The 8,293-nt window shown below is 37.2% G+C and overlaps 1 pseudogene; it reads left to right on the top strand.

Moving 5' to 3' along the window:
- The first annotated feature begins 426 nt into the window (after positions 1 to 426).
- Positions 427 to 7,556, top strand: LOC149565516 (transcription factor MYB17 pseudogene; annotated as a pseudogene).
- Positions 7,557 to 8,293: the final 737 nt, after the last annotated feature.

The following is an 8,293-nucleotide window of genomic DNA, read 5'->3' as shown; positions in this document are numbered from 1 at the left end:
ACATTATAATTATTGCATTAGTTGTAGAAAAGTGAATCCAATAATATATTGCCTACAGCTTGTAGAATAAAATTAGTTTGTTAATATAATTATTAATAAAATAGATAAGTAAATTAAAACATAAAATGTCCTTAAACAGAATATAATTAAACACCATTAACAAAAACAAATCAAATGGTAATATTTTCAAAGATCATATTTAGATTTAGATTTTAGCATTTCATTTTTTCACTGATAATTTGAGGAAAATCTTTCTCCACATCGTATGCACGATGAGGAAAAAATGTATGTGGTCGTGCCAATCTTGCCTTCTGTAAACTCTAAATCTATTCAGACGTTCAAGAGTGATAATAAATTTGGTGGTGCCAATCTACTGGTTTTATAAACTGTCTTTATTCTGGTGTGCAAGCAAGAAACAGAACAATAATGACTAGAGCCCCTTGCTGTGAGAAAACTGGCCTGAAAAGGGGGCCCTGGACAAGTGAAGAAGATAAGATTCTAGTTGAGTATATTAAGCAAAACGGCCATGGAAGCTGGCGTGCTCTTCCCAAACAGGCTGGTCTGTATATTGTTTTCATTTCATTTGAAGTATAAGCCACGTAGAATCATTTGACTTTAACACATACTTATTTGGCAAGAAATTATATACATATTTTGTTTATTGGGTAAGGAATTTCTCAATTTAACGTTTGTCTAGTCTAGGAATTACATGCATTAGATTATGGTTATTTTCATGTCCAATGGTAAAAATAATCAATTCTTATACATTGCATTTTCTTCTCTAATGGGGCTTCTTGTTTCTAAAGCTGGCAGAGAATTAAGTTATTTGTTAATGAATATTTTGTTTTAGTTTTCTAGATAGATAGAGAACAATATGGGGTCTTTGAACTTATGGGTATATATAGACTTTATTTGTTTATTAACGTTATTATAAAGTTTGAGTATTTCGAAGTATGTATAGTTAAATAATTATTACTTGAATTTTTGTAGGTTGTGTTTAAAAACTAACTAATGTTATTTGTTGTGTGTTTTTAGATATGAGTGTGTACATTTTCTTAACATCAATGTTTTGGATCAAATTCTGTGATCTTTCTTAAGGATTAGAGATTTCATGGATTCCCTTTTCTGACAACAAAGCTTCAAATAAAAAAATTTCTGAAAATTTCAACATTTGATCTTCATGATCTGCCTAGTTTGGGAAAAAAATATCTACATTTTCGTGAATCTGGAAAAAAATAAAAGGGTCAGTGTATTTTGGATGGAGATTAGCCTGAAAATATTCACATATACTGAAGATTCCTGCTAAAATTATTTCTTCTCCCATGTTATCTCATCTACCATCTTCATCTGTTTGTTAAGATCTATCTCCATCTCATTTGATTTTCTTTTTCCACCTAACTACTTAATACATATTTAATTTTAAACATATCTATGCTTAATGGGTATCTACTTTAGAAAGGTAGACATCATCTTTTAAGTTCTGTGTGTGCTGTCACTTGTATGAACCTGATCAATTTGTATAGAGGTGGAGTACACAAGTATTTGGTTGATTCATTGTAAAGAAATTTGCATGTGCACAATAAATGAAGTTAAACGTGGCAGCATTGCTTGTACGAGGTTAGATTGTAACTTAATGTTATATTAATTACTATATGCAGGGTGTAAGGAAACTTGGCAATAAAGAATATAACCGTTTCCACATAACCCATCATAGATCTGAAATAAACACGGAATTAAAATCCACATGCAAGAGAATAGAAAACATACCCACAAAATGTGACACAAGATATACCCTGGGAAACCCTCATTGAGGGAAAAACCCAGCCTCCAAAAGCATCCATCATCATGTATTATTCAGCAAAAATATCATTGCCATACAACCATGGAAGCCTTCATGGCCATAGCCACAACCGAGCAAACTATGTGAACAAGCATGAATCCACACATCCCATGCCATGCTTCCAACCTTCACAAATGCTCCCTTGGCTAACCTGTCAAGCCTTGTCCCGCTCAACTCTTGCCTTTTATCTTCTCCTTGTCACTCTTCCTCTCTCTTTTTCTCACCAACAACTACCCTTGTGGCTGCTTATATAGTAGCAAGTCCCACAAAACCACTAAGTGGTATTACATAAACCATGTGCTAAAACCATGTGTTACCTAACCCACTGACCCCACATTTAATATTGGGCATTTAATTCTTTTCCCCCAATATTAAATAATTACATGAAATATTATCACAATGTTACAATACAACTCATCAAGAATATTCCATGGGAATCTTTACATGTTGCACGTCCATCTAGGTACAACATTACATAATAAAAATAAAATAATAAAATAACAATATTATGCAATGTGTGCAACACCCATTATCTCAACAATCTCCCACTTGTTGTATACATTGCATATGGTCAATCCGTAGCCACATAAATGAACAAGGGAACAATCCCTCCCAGCACATCCACCATCATGGATCAAAATACACCAAGTGCTCCATCCTGGTACCCGCAACAAAATCAAAGTATCCAGCATCTCAAACATGAATGATCTCACCTCCTATTATGCCACTCCCACTGGACATACATAGAAGCCATCCAAAGAGAAAGCCACCCAACCTGTCACATTAGAAGATCATAAAATCCTGTACCAACTGAAATCCAAGCACAAAAAAACCTGATCCAAAGGTAATCACATGTATCCGTAGTTGTCAAAATATCCATAGCTGAAATAGCACCCACAGCAAAGTGCCAAACCCATCCAACTATCCATACCTCAAAGGTATAACAAGTGGATTCTCATATCACTGACATATCAAATCTGCAACCTGCAATCATAAGCCTCAAGAGCAATACCTGCCACATATATACCAAGAAGCTCCCACTGCAAAAGATAATGTCAAATCTATAACCAATCCACTCAACACATCTCAAAGAAGTGAATCCATGTAGTATCAAGGACATCCACAATACATCAACTGATATCCTGCAAGAACAACTCTCATAACAAGTCTCCAATAGTCTCCCAAATTCTCCACAACCAACAGAGGAAAGAGATAAAGTAATAACCATGTCATCTCTCACATGACATACATGAGCACAAACCAGTGATCACAATCTCTAACCAATCTCAAATCCAATGTAGGTAAAACTGAACATCCAAGAAGATAACCAAGACCAGAGAAACCATGCAAATCATAACTTGTATCATGTCCTTCTACACACACCTCTAGATGTAAACTGTGCAAGTATGATCTCCTCCATAAAACCCCAACAAGAAGCTTCAACAACACCCAAACCATACCATATAACTAATCATGGATGTAAGCCTCTCACAAGAAGATCAAACTCAATAAAACCATTCCTAAACTAAGGAATAACCATTCCTAATCCAAGGAATATGCCCAAATATAAAACCATCTCCCAAACTCAACCAGCATAACAACATATGCACATGGAGATAACCAATGCTAAACCATCTCTCAAATGAACCCTCCAGAACTAACTCATGTACCATAGCTCAAGATCCATATCCATGAAAGACAAGCATAAATATAATGTACTTGAGAAAAAACAATGGGCTATACCTCTCAAGTAGCAAACCGCCGAGTAGACTAAGAGTGGGGAATGAGAATGCTCATCAAGATACCCAAGTCTCCAACCAAGACTCATCTAAGAACAATCTCCTCTCAAGTCCATATCAGGTGACTGCCCCTCGGACTTCCTGCTGAAACCATCAACCGTCTCAACAAATACTTCTCTAATCCAAGAGAAATCAGCGTCACCACCGTCTCTAAGTATCCATGAGCACCTGTAACCAATCAATCCATGCCAACTCCAAATGCAACATAGCAATATCATGAAGTATCCAGCTTATGATCAGTGTACTCAATACCAAGAAACTAAACCAAGATCAATGTCAAAGTTCCAACCATGGCCTCAGGAACATAAACATGACAACATGATCTTACCATCTCAACCAAAGAGATAACATGCTCCACATGAACACACCATAATATGTCACAACTCTAAACGCGTATCAAGAGTATACCATGACATAATAATGAAACCATCCTCATACCAAGGATAACATGCCAAATAAAAGCATAAACCACACCTTTGCCAAGAACCCTATGAGTCCTCAAGATGCAACCATCTCCACACACCATGAAGAAAACCATCTCCACACACCATGAAGATAACCAAGAACTCCATGAGTCCTCAAGATCGAACCATCTTCACACACCATGAAGATAACAAGTGCACCATGCAAATGTCAAAGACGCTTCTGCAGCAACAGGATCTAAGACAAACCTCCAACATCTGCAAACACTCAATAAATATATCAATGCCAACAACTCCCACTCAACCGTGGTACCAAGTCACCTATGGCATCATAAAATCCATCCTCTCCAAACCAAGAAGATATAAACCAAACCAGGAACTAATCCTGCACTGTCACCCCATCACTGTCACAAGCTCCCACTAAACCGTGTATCCAAGCTATCCATGACATCATGATGAAAAAACCATCCTCTAACCATGAGAATCAACCAAGGCATCAAACCATCAAAGAACTCAAAGTGCACATCATGAGCTCCTCAAAAAGAAACTAAATAACTATGATCCTCAACCAAGAAGATATACCACCATAACTGAATCAGAAATCCAAGCTAATGAACATCAAGGATGTACCTGTTATCCAATCATGTCATGCCAAAATCCATGACACCATGATCACATCCATGAACCGAGCATCTGGCTCTCAATATGTCCAACCTGTCAGCATAGTCAACCACAATCCTCTGCCATGACTACACCTGGTAACAACATCTCATCCCTTCAACATGAAGATAAAATCATGTGACTTAGGGCATAGACAACCCAAATCCAAGCCACCAATCTGAATATGCATCAATAATGAAAGATCAATGGGCAAAGACAACCCATAACCAAGCTATAAATGCAACCTGTAAGTATAGACCGCTTACAACACTGCACAACTTGTAGACCCAACAAGTCATCATGCATATCCAAACCAAACACTGATAATCATATCATCATGAGACCAACCTTGAGTATACAATGACATCAAAACTTAAATCTCCAATGCCATAAACTCACAATGTTACCATAGTCAAAATATACCATAAACAGTTCAGATAAATATATCAACAAATAAATCATGCCAAACCTGCACCAAATCTGAACCAATGTGTAGAGCTCTCCAAGAGCTTTCCGTTGACTACTCGAAGTCCAAAATCCGACTTCGTATGCCCAAGTTATCCCCTAATCCGTGCTCAAAATAAACAACATCTGACTTTAGGGCTCTGAAAACCTGACAAAATTTTAAAATCAAAGAACCAAACCTATACCATCTTGTAGTGCTCTGAATTAGCTTTCCAACGCCTATAAGAACTCTAAAATCTGATATTCTGAGAGAAAGTTATGGTCATTTTATTAAGACAGTCTTTTTACCATTTTCAGTACGATTTTTTCATTTTTTATTTTTTTCAGTGACGAAAATTCCGACGGGATTAAATTTGACGGCCATCATGAGCTGAAACCAAAAAAACTCTTTCATTTCCTCAGAACATGGCCAAACTAGGGCATATTATATATCAAAATTTATGAAAATGTCGACCCGGATCCAATGGTGAGGTCTGTTTTTGCCCAGGAGGTCATTTCTGCAAGCTACCCCCCAAAACCCTCATTTAAATGAAACATCCGAAAAACTCTTTTGTCCAACAATTTCCCATGCCCAAATCTTTTAACATCCCATCATAACAGCAAATCCAAAGTCCTCAGATCTGCAATCATTTTTTCATATATCTTGCCCTTTCTTTTATCCTCTCATGCATTCCCATGGATTCAATCTAGGGTTATAATAATAAAACCATAGCTCTGATACCACTTGTAAGGAAACTTGGCAATAAAGAATATAACCGTTTCCACATAACCCATCATAGATCTGAAATAAACACGGAATTAAAATCCACATGCAAGAGAATAGAAAACATACCCACAAAATGTGACACAAGATATACCCTGGGAAACCCTCATTGAGGGAAAAACCCAGCCTCCAAAAGCATCCATCATCATGTATTATTCAGCAAAAATATCATTGCCATACAACCATGGAAGCCTTCATGGCCATAGCCACAACCGAGCAAACTATGTGAACAAGCATGAATCCACACATCCCATGCCATGCTTCCAACCTTCACAAATGCTCCCTTGGCTAACCTGTCAAGCCTTGTCCCGCTCAACTCTTGCCTTTTATCTTCTCCTTGTCACTCTTCCTCTCTCTTTTTCTCACCAACAACTACCCTTGTGGCTGCTTATATAGTAGCAAGTCCCACAAAACCACTAAGTGGTATTACATAAACCATGTGCTAAAACCATGTGTTACCTAACCCACTGACCCCACATTTAATATTGGGCATTTAATTCTTTTCCCCCAATATTAAATAATTACATGAAATATTATCACAATGTTACAATACAACTCATCAAGAATATTCCATGGGAATCTTTACATGTTGCACGTCCATCTAGGTACAACATTACATAATAAAAATAAAATAATAAAATAACAATATTATGCAATGTGTGCAACACCCATTATCTCAACACAGGGCTTCTTCGGTGTGGGAAGAGTTGCCGCCTGCGTTGGACGAATTACTTGAGACCCGGTATTAAGCGAGGCCAGTTTCAACCAGAGGAAGAAAGAAGTATCCTTAACCTCCATGCAATTCTAGGGAACAGGTAGTAAAAACAAGCTGATAAACCAACTAGAGATGCTGATGATTATGATGGAGTAGTGATATTGTTAACATTAATATAATGACTTTATGCAGGTGGTCTATAATAGCTTCTCAGCTGCCAGGGAGAACTGATAATGAGATTAAGAACTTCTGGAACACCCATTTGAAGAAAAAAATTGTGCGAATGGGACTCGATCCTTCGACCCATGCGCCCAACAATGATCAGTCTACACCACTCCTGAAGCATGCGTCACAGTGGGAGATGGCGAGGCTCGAAGCTGAATCACGATTCTCCCGAAATTCAATCCTCTCGTCTGAGAATGAGTTGATGGAGAACACAAAGGAACCGAGTGATCTTTTCTTGAAGCTTTGGAGGTCGGAAGCAGGCAAGGCCTTCAGGGAGAACTCTGATATCATGAAAAGGACAAAGAGCAACAATAGCAGTAGTGAGGATACAATTAATCTAGATAATCATAAAACTGATCCCCAATGGACATTCAGTTCTCATCTCCCAAATGGAATTGCTCACAACGAAGAGATGAATTCATTAATGCTGGGTGAAAGGAAAAACAATAACTCCTCTGTTAGCAGTGATGACTGGGAGGAGCTATTTCTTGATTACACTAATACCAATACCAATACAAATACTGCTGAGAGCGCCTCCAAAATGGCACAACTTAGCTCGAATCCTCAGCTGGAGTCAGATTGGGCATGTCAAGGAGTATGCGCAGATGAGGACAATGATAACTGGGACTGTGTGCGTCGATATCTGTGGACAGAAGACGAAGTTTAGGGGATCCTAAATTTTCCTTGTCGATCTTGCCATGCCATGAGGCTACTCTTTTATGCATTCCTGCCTCAATAATTCAATTGAAATGCATGAAATAGGATAGCCGGTTTGTTTGGCGGTCAGTTTCATGATATTTATGTGATATAAGAGTTGCATTATCAAGGTTTTCTTGTCAAATATTTTTAATATGAGATTTCCACTTCTTTGCAACATGAATAGTCCGAAATTTTGTTTCTACTTTGTACTCTAATTGTTAGGCGTTATTTTTCAATCATCTCCCTGTGATTCTGGGATTCATGGATGACTTGCTATTTAATTCTAGAGGTAAATCGATTTCATGAAGCCAGCCTCCGTAAAGAACAGCCCCACTTTGCATTCACTATTACTATTAGCTGTGTAAATAAAGAGACTTCAATGTGATTCAATAAAGAGCATTAGTTTTCTTTGAGAGATCTTCACCTTAATTTTAGTGTGTATGGTGGCTGATTTTCTATATATTATACATCTTATGTATGTTGTAAACTATCAATGATTAATAGATTATTTATTCGGCAATTTTCTTTTTTTTTCTCTGTTTTATTCTATAACTTATGGATTATTTTTTCTAGCTAGATCTATGAAGTTTATGCTGCAAAGTTCTGCATGGTATTAGAGCATAGTTGCTAGAAAAGAAATGTGAGGTTTTGTTTGCAAGTGCTAGAGATCAGAGATGTAGTTTTCAATCTCTTATGTCCTTATGT

Source organism: Cupressus sempervirens, chromosome 3, assembly GCF_028749045.1.
Source record: "Cupressus sempervirens isolate cs-2001-9-10 chromosome 3, ASM2874904v1, whole genome shotgun sequence".
NCBI lineage: Eukaryota > Viridiplantae > Streptophyta > Pinopsida > Cupressales > Cupressaceae > Cupressus > Cupressus sempervirens.
This window is presented reverse-complemented; position numbering and strand designations above follow the sequence as displayed.